The sequence below is a fragment of the Coregonus lavaretus genome (genome assembly GCF_964263955.1).
Source record: "Coregonus lavaretus genome assembly, contig: HAP1_SCAFFOLD_5364, whole genome shotgun sequence".
NCBI classification, from domain to species: Eukaryota; Metazoa; Chordata; class Actinopteri; order Salmoniformes; family Salmonidae; genus Coregonus; species Coregonus lavaretus.
Genome location: NW_028158666.1, coordinates 17,710 through 40,876, shown reverse-complemented (window position 1 = coordinate 40,876; position 23,167 = coordinate 17,710). Strand labels below are relative to the sequence as shown.

Below are 23,167 nucleotides of genomic sequence, written 5' to 3'. Positions count from 1 at the left end.
TCTCTCTCTCTCTCTCTCTCTCTCTCTCTCTCTCTGTCTCCTTTATCCCTTCACCTCTCCCCTACTCCCTCTTACTACTATCCACCCCTCTCATCTCCACCTGTCCTCTACCCTCCTCACTCGCTCCCTCTTTCCCTGTCCCTCCTCTGTAACACTCAACCCTCTCTTTCTCCATCCTTCCATCCCTCCTCTCCATCACCTCTCCTTTCCCCTCTCCTCCATCCCTCCAGGCAGCATGTCTACCCCCGTGTCCCCGTCCCCCTCCCTCTCCCCTTGACCCTGGCCTCCCCCGGGGCCTCCCCCCCTGCCCTCCCCCCTCTCCCCCCTCCCAGGGTGCCAGTGTTCCAGAGGAAAGGGGGCGCTGAAACATAAGAGGATCATCGAGGTCAAGGACCACCAGTTCACCGCTCGCTTCTTCAAACAGCCCACCTTCTGCAGCCACTGCACCGACTTCATCTGGTAAATACCCACACACACACAGCTAAATACACACACAGCTAAATACACACAACAGATAACAAGCTTCACTAGTTCCCAGCTCGCCTCTGCAAACAACCCACAAACTGCAGCCCCTGCACAGCCTTCACCTGGAAACCTACATTTACACACACATTATGCATCCGCAGAAACCCATATTTACACACACATTACGCATCTGCAGAAACCCACACTTACAAACACTCCAGGTCTCCATAGTTCACTGGCCACCTCTTCAAACTTCCCACTAACTTTCAAACTGCAGCCACTGCACAAACTTAATCTGGTTAAACACACCAGTAACACATATGCTCACACAGTCACCATACATGACCCAAGACTGTTTGGAAGCCCAGTCTCACGTACAATATGCTCATTCTGGCAGACACAACCAAAGCAGGGCAGTGTAGAATCTGTGTGTGCACGTCTCTGTGTGTGCATGTGTGGACATATTGTGGAGAGGGTAGGCTGAGTGTAGACCTCTCCTCTTGCCAACAGCCACTGGGAAGTTTTCAGGACATTTCAGTGAACGACTGTCATGGCAACAGTATGGTTATTTAACAAAGGGGAAAAGATAGATAGATACGTTAGCTCTCTCTTAGATAGATTTTGGGTTGGTTGTTTAAAAATACACAAAAAGACCATATCACTCCAGACAGCAGTCTTACACACGAGTTACAGGCATCTCTCCATCTCTCCATCTCTCCCTTTCTCCCTGTGGAGATTCTATTGGTTTCCTACAATAAGCATGATAAAAGAGATCAGTGCTACACTGTTAAATCATATCCTCTAGGGCTGTATACTATTGAAAACAAAGACCAGGGGATTGAAAGGAGACTTTCTATTGTCAATATTCTGTCTGAAGGGCCTTTGTCAAGACTTCACAAGGTCTCCTCTCCATTCCCCTGGTACTGGAATAGATCGCTACACATTATCATATGATAGTCATGTGCATGTGGTTGATGTATGGCTGAATAAATAGATATCTATATTTAATATACACTGCTCAAAAAAATAAAGGGAACACTTAAACAACACAATGTAACTCCAAGTCAATCACACTTCTGTGAAATCAAACTGTCCACTTAGGAAGCAACACTGATTGACAATAAATTTCACATGCTGTTGTGCAAATGATATAGACAACAGGTGGAAATTATAGGCAATTAGCAAGACACCCCCAATAAAGGACTGGTTTTGCAGGTGGTGACCACAGACCACTTCTCAGTTCCTATGCTTCCAGGCTGATGTTTTGGTCACTTTTGAATGCTGGCGGTGCTTTCACTCTAGTGGTAGCATGAGACGGAGTCTACAACCCACACAAGTGGCTCAGGTAGTGCAGCTCATCCAGGATGGCACATCAATGCGAGCTGTGGCAAGAAGGTTTGCTGTGTCTGTCAGCGTAGTGTCCAGAGCATGGAGGCGCTACCAGGAGACAGGCCAGTACATCAGGAGACGTGGAGGAGGCCGTAGGAGGGCAATAACCCAGCAGCAGGACTGCAAAATGACCTCCAGCAGGCCACAAATGTGCATGTGTCTGCTCAAACGGTCAGAAACAGACTCCATGAGGGTGGTATGAGGGCCCGACGTCCACAGGTGGGGGTTGTGTTTACAGCCCAACACCGTGCAGGACGTTTGGCATTTGCCAGAGAACACCAAGATTGGCAAATTCGCCACTGGCGCCCTGTGCTCTTCACAGATGAAAGCAGGTTCACACTGAGCACGTGACAGACGTGACAGAGTCTGGAGACGCCGTGGAGAACATTCTGCTGCCTGCAACATCCTCCAGCATGACCGGTTTGGCGGTGGGTCAGTCATGGTGTGGGGGTGGCATTTCTTTGGTGGGCCGCACAGCCCTCCATGTGCTCGCCAGAGGTAGCCTGACTGCCATTAGGTACCGAGATGAGATCCTCAGACCCCTTGTGAGACCATATGCTGGTGCGGTTGGCCCTGGGTTCCTCCTAAATCAAGACAATGCTAGACCTCATGTGGCTGGAGTGTGTCAGCAGTTCCTGCAAGAGGAAGGCATTGATGCTATGGACCGCCCGTTCCCCAGACCTGAATTCAATTGAGCACATCTGGGACATCATGTCTCGCTCCATCCACCAACGCCACGTTGCACCACAGACTGTCCAGGAGTTGGCGGATGCTTTAGTCCAGGTCTGGGAGGAGATCCCTCAGGAGACCATCCGCCACCTCATCAGGAGCATGCCCAGGCGTTGTAGGGAGGACATACAGGCACGTGGAGGCCACACACACTACTGAGCCTCATTTTGACTTGTTTTAAGGACATTACATCAAAGTTGGTTCAGCCTGTAGTGTGGTTTTCCACTTTAATTTTGAGGGTGACTCCATGGGTTGATACATTTGATTTCCATTGATAATTTTTGTGTGATTTTGTTGTCAGCACATTCAACTATGTGAAGAAAAAAGTATTTAATAAGATTATTTCATTCATTCAGATCTAGGATGTGTTATTTTAGTGTTCCCTTTATTTTTTTGAGCAGTGTAATATGATTCTCCAGATAGATGCTTTTGGCTTGTCTTCTCTCCTGTCATCCTATGACCATCAGGTGGTGCTATTTGGCCTGTCGTAATGGTGCGCTGCCTCTCTGGCACTCTCTGGTGGACAGTACAAAGAACTGTCAGAGTACTGAACCACCTCGAGTGGTTTACACTCCTCATCGTCTCTCCTTCATCTGTGCTGATATGGAAACACTGCAGAGGTGAAACCAATATGGCGGATGTCATTTCCCCTCCTTCACTAGGTCACTAGCCTGTCGCTGTCACACAGTGCAGATGAAGGAGAGGAGAGTAGGAGATGATACATCTCTCAGTGACTATTGACATGAACCTGTGGGGGGGGGGGGGGGGGGGGGGGTGTACTTCAGTGTGATCCTCAAGGGCCCTCTCTCTGTAGAGTGTTGTTCTCCCGCCTCTCTGCTGCTTACCTTTTAATCAGCAGCGGATTCACAGCCAGGAAACTGGCTGAGTGGACTCTTTAGCCAATCAATGACTTTAATTATTCAATTAAGATCTAAGGAGACAGGAAAGCAGCAGACACTGCAACTCTGGAGGAGGAGGAGGAGGAGGAGGAGGGGGAGGGGGGAGGAGAAGTAAGAGGAGGAGGAGGAGGGGGTGAGGAGGAGGGAGGAGGAGGAGGAAGGGAGGAGGAGGGGGTGAGGAGGGGGTGTTTGGTGTGTGTGTGAGAGAGACAATAAAACACCGTCCCTCTCTCCTAGTTGACCTGATCAGCACTACAGTCAGTGTAGTAATCTATAGAGATGTCCTGCAGCACACTCTCAGGCATTCTCACTGTATTGCTGCTGTTTTATTCTAGAAAAGCCGTTACAAGGACATATATTTGCCATTCTGAGGGTTTCTGCTGACAAAGGCTTTATGGCCCAAATGCTTCCTTGTCGACTGCTGTTATGAGATAGAACAAAAGAAGGAGCCTTATCTATAAGTGCTATAGCCATCTTGATTTGTTAACATTGGATTATTTGTGGGTTACAGCACTGCACCCAATGATGCATATCTTTCTGTTCCATCTGCTCATCTTCTACTGAGCAGGCCAGTCCTTTCAGTTGTGTGGTATGGAAGATCAGTGATGGTTTCTGTGTGTGGCTGATGTGTGTTGTGTTATGGGTTTGTTCCACACAGGGGAATTGGAAAGCAGGGATTTCAATGTCAAGGTAAGGATTATTGGATCATAAGTAATCATTAATCAATGTTTTTGGGGGATTACACATTTTACAAATGCATTTGTCAAAGGAGGTTAACAGCAATTATAGGCCTTAACCCCTAAGAGCAAGCCAAGGCAATATTATCAGTGATGAATGAATATTTTATCTTTGTATTGATTCATTGTGTTTTTGCCAGTGAACCCCTAGTGAAGAATCTAGATGACATTCAGCAGTTTGTTTTTTTATTTGACAAAGACTAGAACACACACATTTTCCACATTATTCTTATAATCAGATTAGGTTTTTATAAACAGGGATCAAATGGATTTGGATGTAATAATGTGTTGACTGGCTTTCTGCTCTGTGTTTTGTGGCAGTGTGCAGTTTCTCTGTCCACAAGCGATGTCACGAGTATGTAACGTTCACCTGTCCTGGAGCCCCCACCGCTCCTACAGAAGTGAGTATCTTCCCCCTTCTCCCACACTCACCCCTCCCTCCCTCCTTCCCTCCCTCCTTCCCTCCCTCCCTCGCCCATCCATCCATCATTCCACACAGCCACACACACACACACACACACACACACACACACACACACACACACACACACACACACACACACACACACACACACACACACACACACACACCTGTCCCTCTGTCTGTCATTCCTCCACTCCGCCTTTACTGTCATTCATCCTTATATAGATCTTTACATCTCTCCAACCATCCATCCCTCCACTCCACACTTCCCCTTTTCAGGCTACTCCCTCACTCCTCCCTTTCTGTCGCCAATCCATCCAGAAAGAAGAAGAGAAAGAGAGACAATGACAGGGAGAAGATAAAACAAAGAGAATGGAGGAGGAGTGAGAGGGGGAGGGAGAGAGACAGGAAGACTGAGAGACACGAGCAGAGGTAGAGAGGGTGAACAGATTGCTCTCTCTCTCTGTCTCTCTTTGGGATTTCAAAGAGATTTGTCTTTTTTCAGACTTTTATCTGCCAGCTAAATAAACTGGATCAGAAATGAGGTCAAAGAGAGAGAGAGAGAGAGAGAGATATTTAGAGAGAGGGAGTGTGTGTGTTTGTGTGTGTGTGTGTGTGTGGGTGTGTGTGCGCGCGCATGCGAGTGTGTGTGCACAAATGCGTGTAAGTGTGTGTGCGAGGGAGAAAGATTGACAGGGCGGAATTGGGAGGAAGTGCTTGGCTCAGAAACTGCCTGATGGAGAGAGAGCGAGAGTTGGCAGAGAATGAAAGAGGCAGAGGGTGTTCTCAAAGTAAAGCTCAAAGGGTGTGAGATGGGGTTTGGGGAGTAGAGAGGAAGAGGAAGACAGACATTTAGAGGGGGGGGGGGGGGGGTGGAGGGGGGAAGAAACTGATAAGCTGAAAAGCAGATAGAGATGATTCAGCCTTCTCCACACACACCCTTCCCCAGGAATACATTTCATTAACATATCTAACTCTCTTCCCAGCAGAGAAATGTAATTGGTTGCCATGAATATACCACTCTCCATCTCTCCCTCGTTTCTCCTTGTTTCTCCCCGTTTATCACAACACGTAAACATGGGGATGTTCCTCTCTCAATGACTTACTGCCCCATGTCTGTCTGTCCCTTTGTATGTATATCTCTCTGTCTCTCTCTGTCTGTCTGTCTGTCTCTATCTCTGTCTGTCTGTCTCTGTCTGTCTGTCTCTCTCTGTCTCTGTCCGTCTGTCCGTCCATCCGTCCCTGTCTGTCTCTTTCTCTCTCTCAGGACTTGAAGAGTAAACACAGATTTAGACCTCAGACCTACACCTCTCCAACGTTCTGTGATCACTGTGGTTCTCTGCTCTATGGCCTTATCCAACAGGGCATGAAATGCTCCTGTAAGTAACCAGAAGTTCTGTTTTAAGTTTTATTAGCCGTATGTACGGTATACACATGGTATATACCATCCAACAAAATGCTTACTTGCAGGTTCCTTTACAATGCAACACCAATCAGAAATAAGAAAATATAAAAATATGAACATAAAGTAAATGGCTCAATAGAATATAATATATTTTTGAGCATAAGTATAATACAGGAAGGCACAATTTATAGTCCAATATTTACATGTGTTTTGGGGAACGGGGGATTGGGGGACAAGTGTTTAAATTGTGCAGTATTTAGCAATCATAATAAGAGCAGCAGTTGTGATGTGTGTGTGTAGCATGAATGTACAATATAAGTGTGTGTTTGTTTTCCTCCCACATGTGTTATTATCTCTTTGTGTGTGTGTGTGTGTGTGCTTGTGTTGGTGCGTGCCTGCGTGCACACTTGTGTGCGTGTACTACAGGTTGTGAGATGAATGTCCACAAGCGTTGTGAGAGTCTGGTGCCCAGCCTGTGTGGTCAAGATCATACAGAAAAGAGAGGCAGGATCCACCTGACCGTCCGGGGAGAGAATGAGGACATCTTCATCACAGGTCAGTACTAAGAGTCTAGAAGAGTTGTCCCTAACCACTGATAGAGACAGGGTTTCATACGAGCCCAGTGTAGCTCAGTTGGTAGAGCATGGCGCTTGCAACGCCAGGGTTGTGGGTTAGTTTCCCATGGGGGGTCAGTATGAAAATGTATGCACTCACTAACTGTAAGTCGCTCTGGATAAGAGCGTCTGCTAAATGACTAAAATGTAAAACGTTTACATGCCTCTGTCACCCTACCATTAGCACTGTCAGGTACTGACCACTAGGGGGAGGTGGTGAGCTGCATACAGGCACACACTCCCACAAGTAATGCTCTCTATGGTGCAGCTACAGATGCCATATCTTAATTTGATCATCCTGTTGTTGCAGGAATTTTCATGCACAGCAGGAAATGCAAACTTGTAGTGTTTCCAAGGTTTAAAAAGGCTTCTAAAGTTTGTAATTTCCACTTTAAAATGTCAGACTTGATTTGCCCTAATACAATTTGTATCATCCCCTACAACAAAATGTACATTGATTATAATCCACATATTAATTCACATTTCCTGTTGCTGCAGGATTATTTTCCTGCTGTGATAAAATTAAGATAAGGCATCTGTATGGCCATCTATGCTATCCATTGTCTGACTCTCTCTCTCTCTCTCTCTCTCTCTCTCTCTCTCTCTCTCTCTCTCTCTCTCTCTCTCTCTCTCTCTCTCACCCCCTCCCTCTCTCTCTCCCTCTCTCCCTCCATCCCCCTCTCTCCCCCTCAGTGCGGGAGGCTCGTAACCTGATCCCCATGGACCCCAACGGTCTGTCTGACCCTTACGTGAAGCTCAAGCTCATCCCTGACCCCAAGAGCCAGAGCAAACAGAAGACCAAGACTATCCGCTCCACACTCAACCCTGTCTGGAACGAGAGCTTCACCTTGTGAGTGTGTGTGACGATGTGTGTGTGTGACGATGTGTGTGTGTGTGTGTGTGTGTGTGTGTACCAGTAGTTCTGGGAACTATGCACAGCGAACTAGATTTGTGTTAGCCGCAGGAGATTTAGCTCAGTGGGCTAACGTGGTCTTGAGGCATACAGATGACTGGAGGTTGGATACCTGGTCGGTAACCTCTTTCTCTCCCATCTCTCGCCCCAGCTCGGTGCGCGGGCGGCAGTGGGATCGTCGTCTGTCGGTGGAGGTGTGGGATTGGGACCGTACGTCTCGGAATGACTTCATGGGATCGCTGTCGTTCGGAGTGAGCGAGATATTCCGTCACTCAGTCAGCGGCTGGTTCAAACTGCTGGACCAGGATGAGGGAGAGTACTACAACATGCCTGTCCCTGACGAAAATGTAAGACATACACTCAGGCAGGGGATTATGGGTAGTGTAGTTAGAGTTATAGAATACATATATTATATATAACTATTGTTATATATACAGTTGAATTCGGAAGTTTACATACACTTAGGTTGGAGTCATTAAAACTCGTTTTGGCAAGTCGGTTAGGAAATTTTTCCAACAATTGTTTACAGACAGATTATTTCACTTGTAATTCACTGTATCACAATTCCAGTGGGTCAGAAGTTTATATACACTAAGTTGACTGTGCCTTTAAACAGCTTGGAAAATGCCAGGAGATGATGTCATGGCTTTAGAAGCTTCTGATAGGCTAATTGACATCATTTGAGTCAATTGGAGGTGTACCTGTGGATGTATTTCAAGGCCTACCTTCAAACTCAGTGCCTCTTTGCTTGACATCATGGCAAAAAATCAAAAGAAATCAGAAAAAAATGTGTAGACCTCCACAAGTCTGGTTCATCCTTGGGAGCAATTTCCAAATGCCTGAAGGTACCACGTTCATCTGTACAAACAATAGTACGCAAGTATAAACACCATAGCTGTCATACCGCTCAGGAAGGAGACGCGTTCTGTCTCCTAAAGATGAACGTACTTTGGTACGAAAAGTGCAAATCAATCCCAGAACAACAGCAAAGGACCTTGTGAAGATGCTGGAGGAAACAGGTACAAAAGTATCTATATCCACAGTAAAACGAGTCCTATATCGACATAACCTGAAAGGCCGCTCAGCAAGGAAGAAGCCACTGCTCCAAAACCGCCATAAAAAAGCCAGACTACGGTTTGCAACTGCACATGGGGACAAAGATCATACTTTTTGGAGAAATGTCCTCTGGTCTGATGAAACAAAAATAGAACTGTTTGGCCATAATTACCATCGTTATGTTTGGAGGAAAAAGGGGAACACTTGCAAGCCGAAGAACACCATCCCAACCGTGAAGCACGGTGTGGCAGCATCATGCTGTAGGGGTGCTTTGCTGCAGGAGGGACTGGTGCACTTCACAAAATAGATGGCATCATGAGGAAGGAAAATTATGTGGATATATTGAAGCAACATCTCAAGACATCAGTCAAGAAGTTAAAGCTTGGTCGCAAAGGGGTCTTCCAAATGGACAATGACCCCAAGCATACTTCCAAAGTTGTGGCAAAATGGCTTAAGGACAACAAAGTCAAGGTATTGGAGTGGCCATCACAAAGCCCTGACCTCAATCCTATAGAAAATGTGTGGGCAGAACTGAAAAAATGTGTGCGAGCAAGTAGGCCTACAAACCTGACTCAGTTACACCAGTTCTGTCAGGAGGAATGGGCCAAAATTCACCCAGCTTATTGTGGGAAGCTTGTGGAAGGCTACCCGAAACGTTTGACCCAAGTTAAACAATTTAAAGGCAATGCTACCAAATACTAATTGAGTGTATGTAAATAAAAGCTGAAATAAATAATTCTCTCTACTATTATTCTGACATTTCACATTCTTAAAATAAAGTGGTGATACTAACTGACCTAAGACAGGGAATGTTTACTAGGATTAAATGTCAGGAATTGTGAAGAAAAGTGGAGTTTAAATATATTTGGCTAAGGTGTATGACCAAACAAAATGTGTGTGAGTTCCCTCACTTTGATCACCAGGGTGCAGGAGTGCTTCACTAAAATAGGTACAGTGCAGGTTTGTGTGTGACAGTCTTGTTATAACTAAGCCCCCCCCCCCCCCCCCTCCTCTCTTCAATAGGAGCCTAGTGGTCTAGATGCTATCCCCTCCTCCCTTCTCCCCCCCTCCCTGAGGCCTACCCCTGTCCCCGTGTCTGTCCCTGTCCCCGTGTCTGTCCTGTCCCCCTCAGCCCCGTCAGTCCCCTGTCTGGCCACCCTACCTGCAGGACCAGTCAAGCCCAGGGTTTGCCTCCAGGACTTCAACTTCCTCATGGTGCTGGGAAAAGGCAGCTTCGGAAAGGTACTGGAACACACATGCACCTGCCTGTAGACACACTGTAATAAACGTAACACACCTGCCTGTAGACACACTGTAATAAACGTAACACACCTGCCTGTAGACACACTGTAATAAACGTAACACACCTGTCTGTAGACACACTGTAATAAACGTAACACACCTGCCTGTAGACACACTGTAATAAACGTAACACACCTGCCTGTAGACACACTGTAATAAACGTAACACACCTGTCTGTAGACACACTGTAATAAACGTAACACACATGCCTGTAGACACACTGTAATAAACGTAACACACCTGTCTGTAGACACACTGTAATAAACGTAACACACCTGTCTGTAGACACTGTAATAAACGTAACACACCTGCCTGTAGACACACTGTAATAAACGTAACACACCTGTCTGTAGACACACTGTAATAAACGTAACACACCTGTCTGTAGACACACTGTAATAAACGTAACACACCTGCCTGTAGACACACTGTAATAAACGTAACACACCTGCCTGTAGACACACTGTAATAAACGTAACACACCTGTCTGTAGACACACTGTAATAAACGTAACACACCTGTCTGTAGACACACTGTAATAAACGTAACACACCTGCCTGTAGACACACTGTAATAAACGTAACACACCTGTCTGTAGACACACTGTAATAAACGTAACACACCTGCCTGTAGACACACTGTAATAAACGTAACACACCTGTCTGTAGACACACTGTAATAAACGTAACACACCTGCCTGTAGACATGATGCAACACAATCAAAAGTACAGGTATGGCAGATAGTGTTACCTGCAATGTCACTGCCCAGTATTGCCCCTTGGGTCTAATTGAGTTGAAGTTGAAACGCCATTATTATCATGACAGCCATTCTATTAGATACTGTATTGAACATAAACCATGACGATTACACACACACATTATTAGCATCATTAACATTGTACTAGCCGTCCTTCAGATAAGACTCTCAGTGGTCACCCAACTCTTGTTGTTAACCCCAGTGCCCTGGCTAAACTCCCAACCTGGCACCTCACAATATCATGGCCACCTAATCATCCCCTGCTGCCAGTTGGCTCTTCAACCCCTTTCCCCTGGGTCGTTGGTCCTGGTATTGAATACAAGATTTTTCGGTAGGCTACTTTACACACATACACACACACTTACACCCACACACAGACAGACACTCCAGTCCATAATGTACTATTTTAAGGGACATTTGGAACTCCATTTCATGTGAAATCCTTTTGTTATGTTCATAACTGGCAGATAGTCTACAGAGGAATACTCGCTTACGTAAGAGAAAGAGATACGACCCAAGAAAGGAGAGACAGACCCCTGGGCCGCAGACAGAGAGAGAGAGAGAGAGAGGGGGGAAAGTGAGAGAGAGGTGAGGGATTACTGTACTGCAGCTAGAGACTAGTGACAAAGGAATAGAGGGAAAGAGATCAAACGTAAAGGAGAGAGAGAGAGAGAGAGCGAGCGAGAGAGAGCGAGAGAGAGAGGGAGAGAGCGAGAGAGAGGGAGAGAGAGGGGGGAGGTTTGAGAGAGAGAGAGGGGGAGAGTGCAACTGCTTTTGTAGCACTGTAATACCTTGAACGATTATAAAGCCTATATGAATTAGAATTTCAGAGACAGGGTATTACGTCTTTGACAGTGAGATGGAGAGAGAGAAGGAGATTGACAAAAATCTTTTTAAAGAAAAAACACAACAAGAGTGTGATTTCATGGAATGAGGGACAGATATTGTGGATGTAACATTTGAAAATACTGTAATATGGTTTTGTGATAAAATATGTTATTGTGCATAGTTTCTCTGGTCACTTTCAGTGGATGATCTGAACTGTGTGTGCAGAGATGTGTGTCTAAAGCATTGGTTTTGCTTGGCTATGTAACAATGTTTTCACACAAAGCTAGACTGTCTTTCTGTGTGTCAGTCTGTCTTTCTGATTGTCAGTTGGTCAAAAGCACCCCCCCCCCCCCCCCCCTACCCTAACTTCAGCTTCCTTCCTTCCTTCCCCTCCCTCCTCCCTCCCTCCCTCCCCCTCCACCCCTCCCCCTCCACCCCTCTCCCCCAGGTGCTGCTGGCTGAGGAGAGAGGGAGTGAGCGGCTGTTTGCGGTGAAGGTGTTGAAGAAGGATGTGCTGTTTCAGGATGAGGACACAGAGAGTGCCATGGTGGAGAGGAGGGTTCTGGGACTGGCCAACCGCCCCCACTTCCTCACAGCACTCTACTCAGCCTTCCAGACAGAGGTGTGTGTGTGTGTGATGGAGCAACGTGTTACCACAATTCCTTCCTGGCAGTTTGCAACAAAGTCGTTAAACTACATTCACTACATGTAACCATATTGTACACGCATATAATTATGTCTGTCAATCAATCATGTAGAATAAGCACTGTTCAGTCAATGAACAACCATCAAAATGTCAGTGCTTTAAACTATCAGGTCCTGAATCAACCTGTTTTGGCCAATGAACCTAAGTTTAAGACATTTAGGTAATTCACCTTTTAATGATATTGGTCTTAGTTGACCCAGATCTGTGTTTAAATGAATGAATGAATTAATTAGCTTGCTTCCCTTAACGAGGTCATTAGTCCTAGAGGAGGGGTTATTTGAGAACAGATTGCTTTTTAATTTTGACTGGAGGGGAATTACATAATGTGTGTGTGTGTATGGGTGCGAGCGCGCGCCCGCACGTGTGTACGCGTTTGTGTGCGCGCCCATCCGTGAGTGTGAGCATGCGCATGTGTGTGTTTTTGCATTGTCTATAGTGGCCATGTGTGTGCAATGTCCATATGAGGCTAATTTTGTGTGTGTGTGTTTGTGTGTCTGTGTGTGTCTGTGTGTGTCTGTGTGTGTCTGTGTGTGTCTGTGTGTGTCTGTGTGTGTCTGTGTGTGTGTTGAAATCATTAGGAGAGGGCCAGGGCATTGGTACTAGTGTTCATGTGTCTGTGGTCTTATCTGTTTGCTCCCTCAGGTCAAACAATAATTAGGTGGAGTATTTGACTAAAAGGTCCATTCATTTGCCAATCAAGAACCAATTTGTGTGTGTGTGTATATGTGTGTATTTTTGTTTCCCTGGTAACAGCATCATTATTTTCCATCACACAGGACCGTCTGTACTATGTGATGGAGTATGTCAACGGAGGAGACCTCATGTTTCACATCCAGATGGTTGGCAAGTTCAAAGAGCCTCACGCAGCGTATGTATACAACCTACTCCCCTATCTCTCCATCCATCATTCCATCTGCTTTTATTAGTCAACAACCAAGAGCAGATTGCCATACATACAGTGGGGGAAAAAAGTATTTAGTCAGCCACCAATTGTGCAAGTTCTCCCACTTAAAAAGATGAGAGAGGCCTGTAATTTTCATCATAGGTACACGTCAACTATGACAGACAAATCGAGATTTTTTTTCTCCAGAAAATCACATTGTAGGATTTTTTTTTTTGTAGAGCTGGGACCAAAGTAACAAAGCCTACCATCAGTAACACACTACGCCGCCAGGGACTCAAATCCTGCAGTGCCAGACGTGTCCCCCTGCTTAAGCCAGTACATGTCCAGGCCCGTCTGAAGTTTGCTAGAGTGCATTTGGATGATCCAGAAGATGATTGGGAGAATGTCATATGGTCAGATGAAACCAAAATAGAACTTTTTGGTAAAAACTCAACTCGTCGTGTTTGGAGGACAAAGAATGCTGAGTTGCATCCAAAGAACACCATACCTACTGTGAAGCATGGGGGTGGAAACATCATTCTTTGGGGCTGTTTTTCTGCAAAGGGACCAGGACGACTGATCCGTGTAAAGGAAAGAATGAATGGGGCCATGTATCGTGAGATTTTGAGTGAAAACCTCCTTCCATCAGCAAGGGCATTGAAGATGAAACGTGGCTGGGTCTTTCAGCATGACAATGATCCCAAACACACCGCCCGGGCAACGAAGGAGTGACTTCGTAAGAAGCATTTCAAGGTCCTGGAGTGGCCTAGCCAGTCTCCAGATCTCAACCCCATAGAAAATCTTTGGAGGGAGTTGAAAGTCTGTGTTGCCCAGCGACAGCCCCAAAACATCACTGCTCTAGAGGAGATCTGCATGGAGGAATGGGCCAAAATACCAGCAACAGTGTGTGAAAACCTTGTAAGACTTACAGAAAACGTTTGACCTGTGTCATTGCCAACAAAGGGTATATAACAAAGTATTGAGAAACTTTTGTTATTGACCAAATAATTATTTTCCACCATAATTTGCAAATAAATTCATTAAAAATGTGATTTTCTGGAGATTTTTTTTTCTCATTTTGTCTGTCATAGTTGACGTGTACCTATGATGAAAATTACAGGCCTCTCTCGTCTTTTTAAGTGGGAGAACTTGCACAATTGGTGGCTGAGTAAATACTTTTTTTCCCCACTGTATCACAGCCACCTCCACCATCCATCCCCTCCCTGCTCGCCTCCCCCCTCTCAGCCAGGGGCTACCCCATGATCAACAAGCTGTGATCAGTCATCAACAGCTAACTCTATCTCTACCTAGCGCTCTACCGTACCCCCCTGTGTCTCTCTGTGTCTCTCTCTCTCTCTCAATTACATTATCTCTCTCTCTCTCTCTCTCTCTCTCTCTCTCTCTCTCTCTCTCTCTCTCTCTCTCTCTCTCTCTCTCTCTCTCTCTCTCTCTCTCTCTCTCTCTCTCTCTCTCTCTCTCTCTCTCTCTCTCTCTCTCAGGTTCTATGCAGCAGAGATAGCCATAGGCCTCTTCTTCCTCCATACTAAAGGAATCATCTACAGGTATTAGGTTTAACAACATAACTCTGACCCTGATCAGTGTCTGGCAGCAACTTTATATTAGTGTGTTTCTCAATGCTGCACCTACTGTGGCCTGATCAAGACCATACAATATGTGTTCTCTCTCTCTCTCTCTCTCTCTCTCTCTCTCTCTCTCTCTCTCTCTCTCTCTCTCTTCTCTCTCTCTCTCTCTCTCTCTCTCTCTCTCTCTCTCAGGGATCTGAAGCTGGATAATGTGTTGCTGGACAGTGAGGGTCATATAAAGATAGCTGATTTTGGGATGTGCAGGGAGGGCATGTTTGAAGGTGACACTACACGTACCTTCTGTGGGACCCCAGACTACATCGCACCAGAGGTAGTCCCTTCATCACCCCTCTTACTCCCCCTCACTCCCTCTCATGCCTGCCCCGCACTGTACTTACCTCCCCCCACCTCTCACCTCTCATCCCTCCTTTCTCTGACAACTCCTCTGTTTCTTTCGGTTTGTTTGGTCCCATTGTTTTCCAGAGCTGTGGCATGAGGCTGTCTCTTCTACTGGTCTCTTCACTTCATTTCTCCTTACTGACCTTGTCAGCATTAAATTCTCATGATTCAATTAGTGTGTGTGTGTGCATGTGTGTAAGTGTGTGTGTATGCATGCGCATGTGTGCTTGCATGTGTGAAAAGCCAAATGTCATGTGTGTGAGGACAGTGTGATTGGTGTGTGCATCATTGATTGGTGTGTGCGTCATTGTGATATCATTAATCTCCTAGTTAAACCCTAGGGGATTGATTATCTAATGTAAAATCTCTATTGATTTTCCTGCATCTGTCATTGTGGTCAGAGATACAATATATTTCCCCAGAGCCATGGAGGGAATCATTGTCTATCCCACGTGGTGTCCTCCATCATTTATACACTATATACACACACCTCTCTCCCTCTCCCTCCCTCCTTCTCTCTGTCTCTCTGTCTGTCTGTCTGTCTGTCTGTCTGTCTGTCGTCTGTCTGTCTGTCTGTCTGTCTGTCTGTCTGTCTGTCTGTCTGTCTGTCTGTCTGTCTCTCTCTCTCTCTCTCTCTCTCTCTCTCTCTCTCTCTCTCTCTCTCTCTCTCTCTCTCTCTCTCTCTCTCCTGTCTCTCTGTCTCTCTCTCTCTCTCTCTCTCTCTCTCTCTCTCTCTCTCTCTCTCTTCCTCACACACACATACTGTACGTACACAGGTACACCCCTTTCCTGACCCTGTCTCTAATGCTTCTCTTCCTCCTCTCCTCCCTGTCTGTCAGATTGTAGCCTACCAGCCCTATGGTAAGGCAGTTGACTGGTGGTCGTATGGGGTGTTGCTCTATGAGATGTTGGCTGGACAGGTACAACTTTACTTCTCCATACTATCACTGAATTGGCACCAATGGCTTCAAGACAATAGAAACAACTATGTCCTTCTCTCTCTCTCTCTCTCTCTCCCCACCTCGCTCTCACCTCCCACACTCTCTCACCCCCTCTCTCTCTGTCTTGTACCTCTCCCCTCCCTCCCTCTCTCCCTCCCATTCCCCCCTCCCTCTTTCCCCCTCCACACTCTCTCACCCCCTCCCTCTCTCTCTGTCTTTCCTCTCTCCCTCAACTTTCTCTTTACTCCTCTGTCATCCGCTCCCAGCCTCCCTTTGATGGTGTTGATGAGGAGGAGTTGTTTCAGTCCATCATGGAGCAGAGTGTCTCCTATCCCAAGAGTCTGTCCCGTGAGGCTGTCGCCATCTGCAAGGGGGTAACCTACATCCTATTCAATTCACTACAACTTTATTAGTCCCTTCAGGGACAATCAGGAAGGCATATCTCACCATGTCATTTCTAAGTCAACATAGTGTAACGTACAGCATACTACCCTTGCAACTCTGCAAGAGGATATATCAAGACAACGCTCCATCTCTCTATTGCTCTCTCCTCTTCTTCTCTCTCTTTCTTTCCTCCTTTTTCACACTCTCCTCCGTCTCCAGCTCCTGACCAAGCACCCAGCGAAGCGTCTGGGCGGAGGGGAGGAGGCGGAGAAGAGGAGATACGGGAGCATCCCTTCTTCCGTTGGATGGACTGGGACCGTCTGGAGAGAATGGAGATACAGCCTCCCTTCAAACCCCAGAACTGTTAGTCTCTATCTCTACCTCTTCCTTTTATCTCTCTCTCTTTACCTCTTTCTCTGTCTTTCTGTCTCTCTCTCTTTCTATCTCTCTCTCTACCTCTTTCTCTGTCTACCTCGCTCTCTCTCTCTCTCTCAATATTCCCCTTTCTTGAGCCTCTCTTCAAACCCTCTTCAAAACTAGAACTGTCAGTAAATCCCGCAGGAGTTATCTATCTCTGTCTTCCTCTCCACCTCTCTATATCGTCTCCTCTCTCATAATGACTCCTTACAACTCTCAGGGGGTTCAACATTTCAACCCTTCTCCATCTGTCTTTTTTGTTCAACTTTCTCTATAGTTTCTCTTTCTATCCCTCTTGATCCCACTCCCTCTCCCTTATCACTATATACTGTATACAGTATATATATATATATATATTTATATATATATATATATATATATATATATATATATATATATATATATATATATATATATATATATATCATCATTTCTCCCTCGTTCTCAGAGATAGACCTTGAGCATTCTGGAACAGACAGGGGTGTCATAACAGTCATGACCCTTCCGCCCCGGGGTCCCGTCCCCTTGTCTCGTATGCAAATCTATGCCATCATTAGCCTGTCACGTGTCAGTCTGTGGCCATGCCAGCCAATGGCTGAGTGGGCAGTGAGGTGTCAGAATGTGCTCTGGGGTCAGAGGCCAGGCCATTAGCCAAACGAGATTGATATCAATCAGCAGAGCAGCTGTCACACGCTGAGGGGAACACGGACCATACGTGACATGTTTTACTGTATACCTGAGGGAGGGAGGGAGGGAGGGATGGAGGGAGGGAGGGAGGGAGAGAGAGAGAGAGAGAGAGAGAGAGAGAGAGAGAGAGAGAGAGAGAGAGAGAGAGAGAGAGAGAGAGAGAGAGAATTAATGTGCGTGCCCGTGTTTTTATTTTATTTCACCTTTATTTAACCAGGTAAGCCAGTTGAGAACTGCGACCTGGTCAAGATAAAGCAAAGCAGTGCGATAAAAAAAACAACAACACAGAGTTACATATAGAATAAACAAAAACGTACAGTCAATAACACAATAGAAAATAGAAAATATATATACAGTGTGTGCAAATGTAGTAAGTTATGGAGGTAAGGCAATAAATAGGCCATAGTGCAAAATAATTACAATTTAGTATTAACACTGGAGTGATAGATGTGCAGAAGATGATGTGCAAATAGAGATACTGGGGTGCAAATGAGCAAAATAAATAACAATGTAAATAACAATATGGGGATGAGGTAGTTGGGTGGGCTAATTACAGATGGGCTGTGTACAGGTACAGTGATCGGTAAGCTGCTCTGACAACTGATGCTTAAAGTTAATGAGGGAGATAAGAGTCTCCAGCTTCAGAGATTTTTGTAGTTCGTTACAGTCATTTGCAGCAGAGAACTGGAAGGAATGGCGGCCAAAGGAGGTGTTGGCTTTGGGGATGACCAGTGAGATATACCTGCTGGAGCGCATTCTACGGGTGGGTATTGCTATGGTGACCAATGAGCTAAGATAAGGCGGGGATTTGCCTAGAAGTGATTTATAGATGACCTGGAGCCAGTGGGTTTGGCGACGAATATGTAGTGAGGGCCAGCCAACGAGAGCGTACAGGTCACAATGGTGGGTAGTATATGGGGCTTTGGTGACAAAACGGATGGCACTGTGATAGACTACATCCAATTATCTGAGTTGAGTGTTGGAAGCTATTTTGTAAATGACATCGCCAAAGTCAAGGATCGGTAGGATAGTCAGTTTTACGAGGGCATGTTTAGCAGCATGAGTGAAGGAGGCTTTGTTGCGAAACAGGAAGCTGATTCTAGATTAAATTTTGGATTGGAGATGCTTAATGTGAGTCTGGAAGGAGAGTTTACGGTCTAACCAGACACCTAGGTATTTGTAGTTGTCCACATATTCTAAGTCAGACCCGCCGAGAGTAGTGATTCTAGTCGGGCGGGTGCAAGCAGCATTCGATTGAAGAGCATACATTTAGTTTTACTAGCGTTTAAGAGCAGTTGGAGGCCACAGAAGGAGTGTTGTATGGCATTGAAGCTCGTTTGGAGGTTTGTTAACACAGTGTCCAATGAAGGGCCAGATGTATACAAAATGGTGTCATCTGCGTAGAGGTGGATCTGAGAGTCACCAGCAGCAAGAGCGACATCATTGATATACACAGAGAAAAGAGTCGGCCCAAGAATTGAACCCTGTGGCACCCCTATAGAGACTGTCAGAGGTCCAGACAACAGACCCTCCGATTTGACACATTGAACTCTATCTGAAAAGTAGTTGGTGAACCAGGCGAGGCAGTCAGTTGAGAAACCAAGGCTATTTAGTCGGCCAATAAAAATGCGGTGATTGACAGAGTCAAAAGCCTTGGCCAGGTCGATGAAGACGGCTGCACAGTACTGTCTTTTATCAATCGCGGTTATTATATCGTTTAGGACCTTGAGGTGAGATGCACCCATGACCAGCTCGGAAACCAGATTGCATAGCGGAGAAGGTACGGTGGGATTCGAAGTGGTCGGTGATCTGTTTGTTAACTTTCTGTGATCTGTTTTAAATACTTTCGAAAGGCAGGGTAGGATGGATATAGGTCTGTAACAGTTTGGATCTAGAGTGTCACCCCCTTTGAAGAGGGGGATGACCGTGGCAGCTTTCCAATCTCTGGGGAGCTCAGACAATACGAAAGAGAGGTTAACAGGCTAGTAATAGGGGTTGCGACAATTTTGGCGGCTAATTTTAGAAAGAAAGGGTCCAGATTGTCTAGCCCAGCTGATTTGTAGGGGTCCAGATTTTGCAGCTCTTTCAGGACATCAGCTATCTGAATTTGGGTGAAGGAGAAGCGGGGGGGGCATGGGCAAGTTGCAGCGGAGGGTGCAGAGCTGGTGGCCAGGGTAGGAGTAGCCAGGTGGAAAGCATGACCAGCCGTAGCAAAATGCTTATTGAAATTCTTGATTATCGTAGATTTATCGGTGGTGACTAGCCTCAGTGCAGTGGGTAGCTGGGAGGAGGTGCTTTTATTCTCCATGGGCTTTACAGTGTCCCAAAACTTTTTGGAGTTATTGCTACAGGATGCAAATTTCTGTTTGAAAAAGCTAGCCTTTGCTTTCCTAACTGATTGTGTATATTGGTTCCTAACTTCCCTGAAAAGTTGCATATCGCAGGGGCTGTTCGATGCTAATACAGTACGCCACAGGATGTTTTTGTGCTGGTCAAGGGCAGTCAAGTCTGGGGTGAACCAGGGGCTATATCTGTTCTTAGTTCTGAATTTTTTGAATGGGGCATGCTTATTTAAGATGGAGAGGAAAGCACTTTTGAAGAACATCCAGGCATCCTCTACTGACGGAATGAGGTCAATATCCATCCAGGATACCCGGGCCAGGTCAATTAGAAAGGCCTGCTCACTGAAGTGTTTTAGGGAGCGTTTGACAGTGATGAGGGGTGGTCGTTTGACCGCGGACCCATTACGGACGCAGGCAATGAGGCAGTGATCGCTGAGATCATGGTTGAAGACAGCGGAGGTGTATTTAGAGGGTAAATTAGTCAGGATGATATCTATGAGGGTGCCCATGTTTACGGATTTAGGTTTGTACCTGGTAGGTTCCTTGATAATTTGTGTGAGATTGAGGGCATCTAGTTTAGATTGTAGGACGGCCGGGGTGTTAAGGCATAGCGCCTGGGGAGTAGGAGTGATACTGGGGGCTACAGGGCCTGGGTTAACCTCTATATCACCAGAGGAACAGAGGAGGAATAGAATAAGGATACGGCTAAAGGCTTTAAGAACTGGTCTTCTAATGCGTTGGGTACAGAGAATAAACGGGGCAGATTTCCGGGCGTTGTAGAATAGATGTGTGTGTAATACAGTGTGTGTGGAAGAAGGAGTTAGATTTTTCTCTCAGTCCTTTATTTCATGTGTATATATGTGTTCTATATGAAATAATCCCTCTCTCTCTCTCTCTCTCTCTCTCTCTCTCTCTCTCTCTCTCTCTCTCTCTATCTCTCTCTCTCTCTCTTTCTGTCTTTCTCTCTATTTCTTTCTCTTTACCTTTCTCTCTCTCCCCCCCTCTCTCTCTCTTTCTCTCTCTCTCTCTCTCTCTCTCTCTCTCTCTCTCTCTCTCTCTCTCTTTCTCTCTTTTTTTCTCTCTCTCTTTCTTTCTCTCTCTCTCTCTCTCTCTCTCTCTCTCTCTCTCTCTCTCTCTTTCTTTCTCTCTCTCTCTCTCTCTCTCTCTCTCTCTCTCTCGTTCTCTCTCTCTCAGGGTGGGAAGAAAGGGGAGAACTTTGACAAGTTCTTCACGGCGGCTCCGTCAGTGCTGACACCCTCTGACCCTGACGTTCTGGCGGCCATCGACCAGGAAGATTTCCAGGGCTTCTCCTTCATTAACCCTGAGCTCGCCCCCCCAACCCTCACTGCCATCTGAGGGGGGCAGCTATGTCTCTCTCTACCGCCACTTTTTTGAAGGGCACAACTGTTTGTCTCGCTCTACCCCCCTCTCTTTCTGAGGGGGCAACTCTCTGTCTATTTATCCTCTTCTCTTGTTCTGAAGGGAGCAGCTCTGTCTCTCTGTCTGGGGGGGGGGGGGGGGGGCAAACGCTCCCCCCACCCTCCCCTCCCCGCCTAACAGTCATTTTCAAGTTAAAAAACAGAGAATAGCACACAATTTAAACACAAACAATCAGAATACACATCCTAAAGATAACTCTCCCTCTCTGCTGTACTCTAGAGCCTTGGTTCGTGGCTTATTTTTCAGAGAAGAATCTGTGTAATACAGGGAACAATTGCCAGATTAGTGGTAAAAGTCAAATAACACATTTAGTTGATGCAATGCATACAAAACAACATTACTTTTATTTAAAGTTGATGCAGTTAATTGCAAACAGATACTGTAAGATGACACTGAATCTGACTCTTAAATCTATAGTGATTTTAAGGTAAATGTATTTTATGACGTGGTATCATGCTATTGTAGTATCAATATCAGATGTGTTACATAGAAATATATCTAGAGCTGTCTATATGCCAAATTTACAATCCATTACTTATTAAATTAATTACCTCTGATATTATGTATAGCAGTATGACTTGTGTTATGTAATGCCATATTGTGTTTTATTACATTGTTCTATTATATTATTACCAAAAATTGCTCCTTGTTTTGTGTTTCCAGTTTAACTTCAATCCATTGATCATATAATTGTGATATATAGCTAGAAACCTAGAAGACGGGTAAGAAATCAAATCAATCGTTATATATATTACTGCTTGAAGAAAAGTTGCTCCTAATCAGTGATCTAGGATCAGATTCCCCTACCTACCCCAATCCTAACTTTAACCATTAGACCCGGGGTGAATGGTAACCATTCATGAACATGAAACCAACTTTAACTAACTCCCATCTCCATCAGCAAATACAATATTTCCCACCAGATATGACGACTACAAAGTCAACCATCTGATTCATGTTTCCATACTGTACAGCCATGCACTGTCAGCCTTACACGTTGTCATCTGCCTCATTCTATTTCTATATCTGTTTGTATATTTGTTCAGTTTCTTGCTGATTAGACACTTTGACCTCGACCCAAACTGAATATGAAAGCGCTAACTCAGGTCCAACTGAGCTAACTGACCTGGGTTGGCACTACATCAGACACGTGACCTGAGGATATCTGAGATGAGGAGGAGGAGACCGTTTTAATATGTGATATGGCACTCAGTGGTCATTTTGGCTGAGGTTCACCAAACATTGACAGAGTGACAGGGAGTAACAGGAAATAACTCAGAAGGTAACGTAATAAGGATTAATGGGGCACCGTGAGTTAGGAGTTAGGTAGCATGGTTAGGTCATTTTCAGCATAGTTGGGATTCAGTGAGCTGCAATGCTTTTTGTTAAGCCCCAACTAATTATAGGCTATCTGCTAGTATATAGCATTGTTATCTTATCTGAGATAGCATGTAATATTGTTACATCTTTTGTAGATTTACGTAAGTAGTTTAGTTTGATTTAAATTAGATTATATCAAGTCCTCATTCTTACTTGGCACATTCCCTGTACGGGTCTGTACTGTATTGGACTGTACTGTACTATATTGTACTGTACTATACTGTACTATACTGTACTATACTGTACTATACTGTACTGTACAGTAATTTGCTGTGTAAGGACATTGATCCACCACTGATAAGGTTTAAATGTGGGGCGCAGTAGGACAGGTCAATACATGGAAACATAATCATGACATAATAATGTTCTGTCATTAAAATATACTTGACCTGGAGAGTGTTGCCAGGCAAGTTCTGGACTGTTTTCTATTCAATCTGGGATCCCCATTATTTTTTAACACTGATTGTTGAGTGTTACACTGGAATTA

At 45.4% G+C, this 23,167-nt stretch overlaps 1 pseudogene across 1 annotated transcript; it reads left to right on the top strand.

The window, feature by feature from the left end:
- Positions 1-235: 235 nt before the first annotated feature.
- LOC311123704 (protein kinase C alpha type-like) lies at positions 236-21,216 on the top strand (annotated as a pseudogene). Its single transcript has 16 exons — positions 236-459; positions 4,141-4,172; positions 4,541-4,620; positions 5,911-6,022; positions 6,475-6,603; positions 7,356-7,512; positions 7,727-7,922; positions 9,655-9,873; positions 11,967-12,140; positions 13,001-13,092; positions 14,607-14,669; positions 14,883-15,021; positions 15,929-16,009; positions 16,297-16,404; positions 16,634-16,777; positions 21,055-21,216. The product of its transcript is annotated as a protein kinase C alpha type-like (transcript).
- The last annotated feature ends 1,951 nt before the right edge of the window (positions 21,217-23,167 follow it).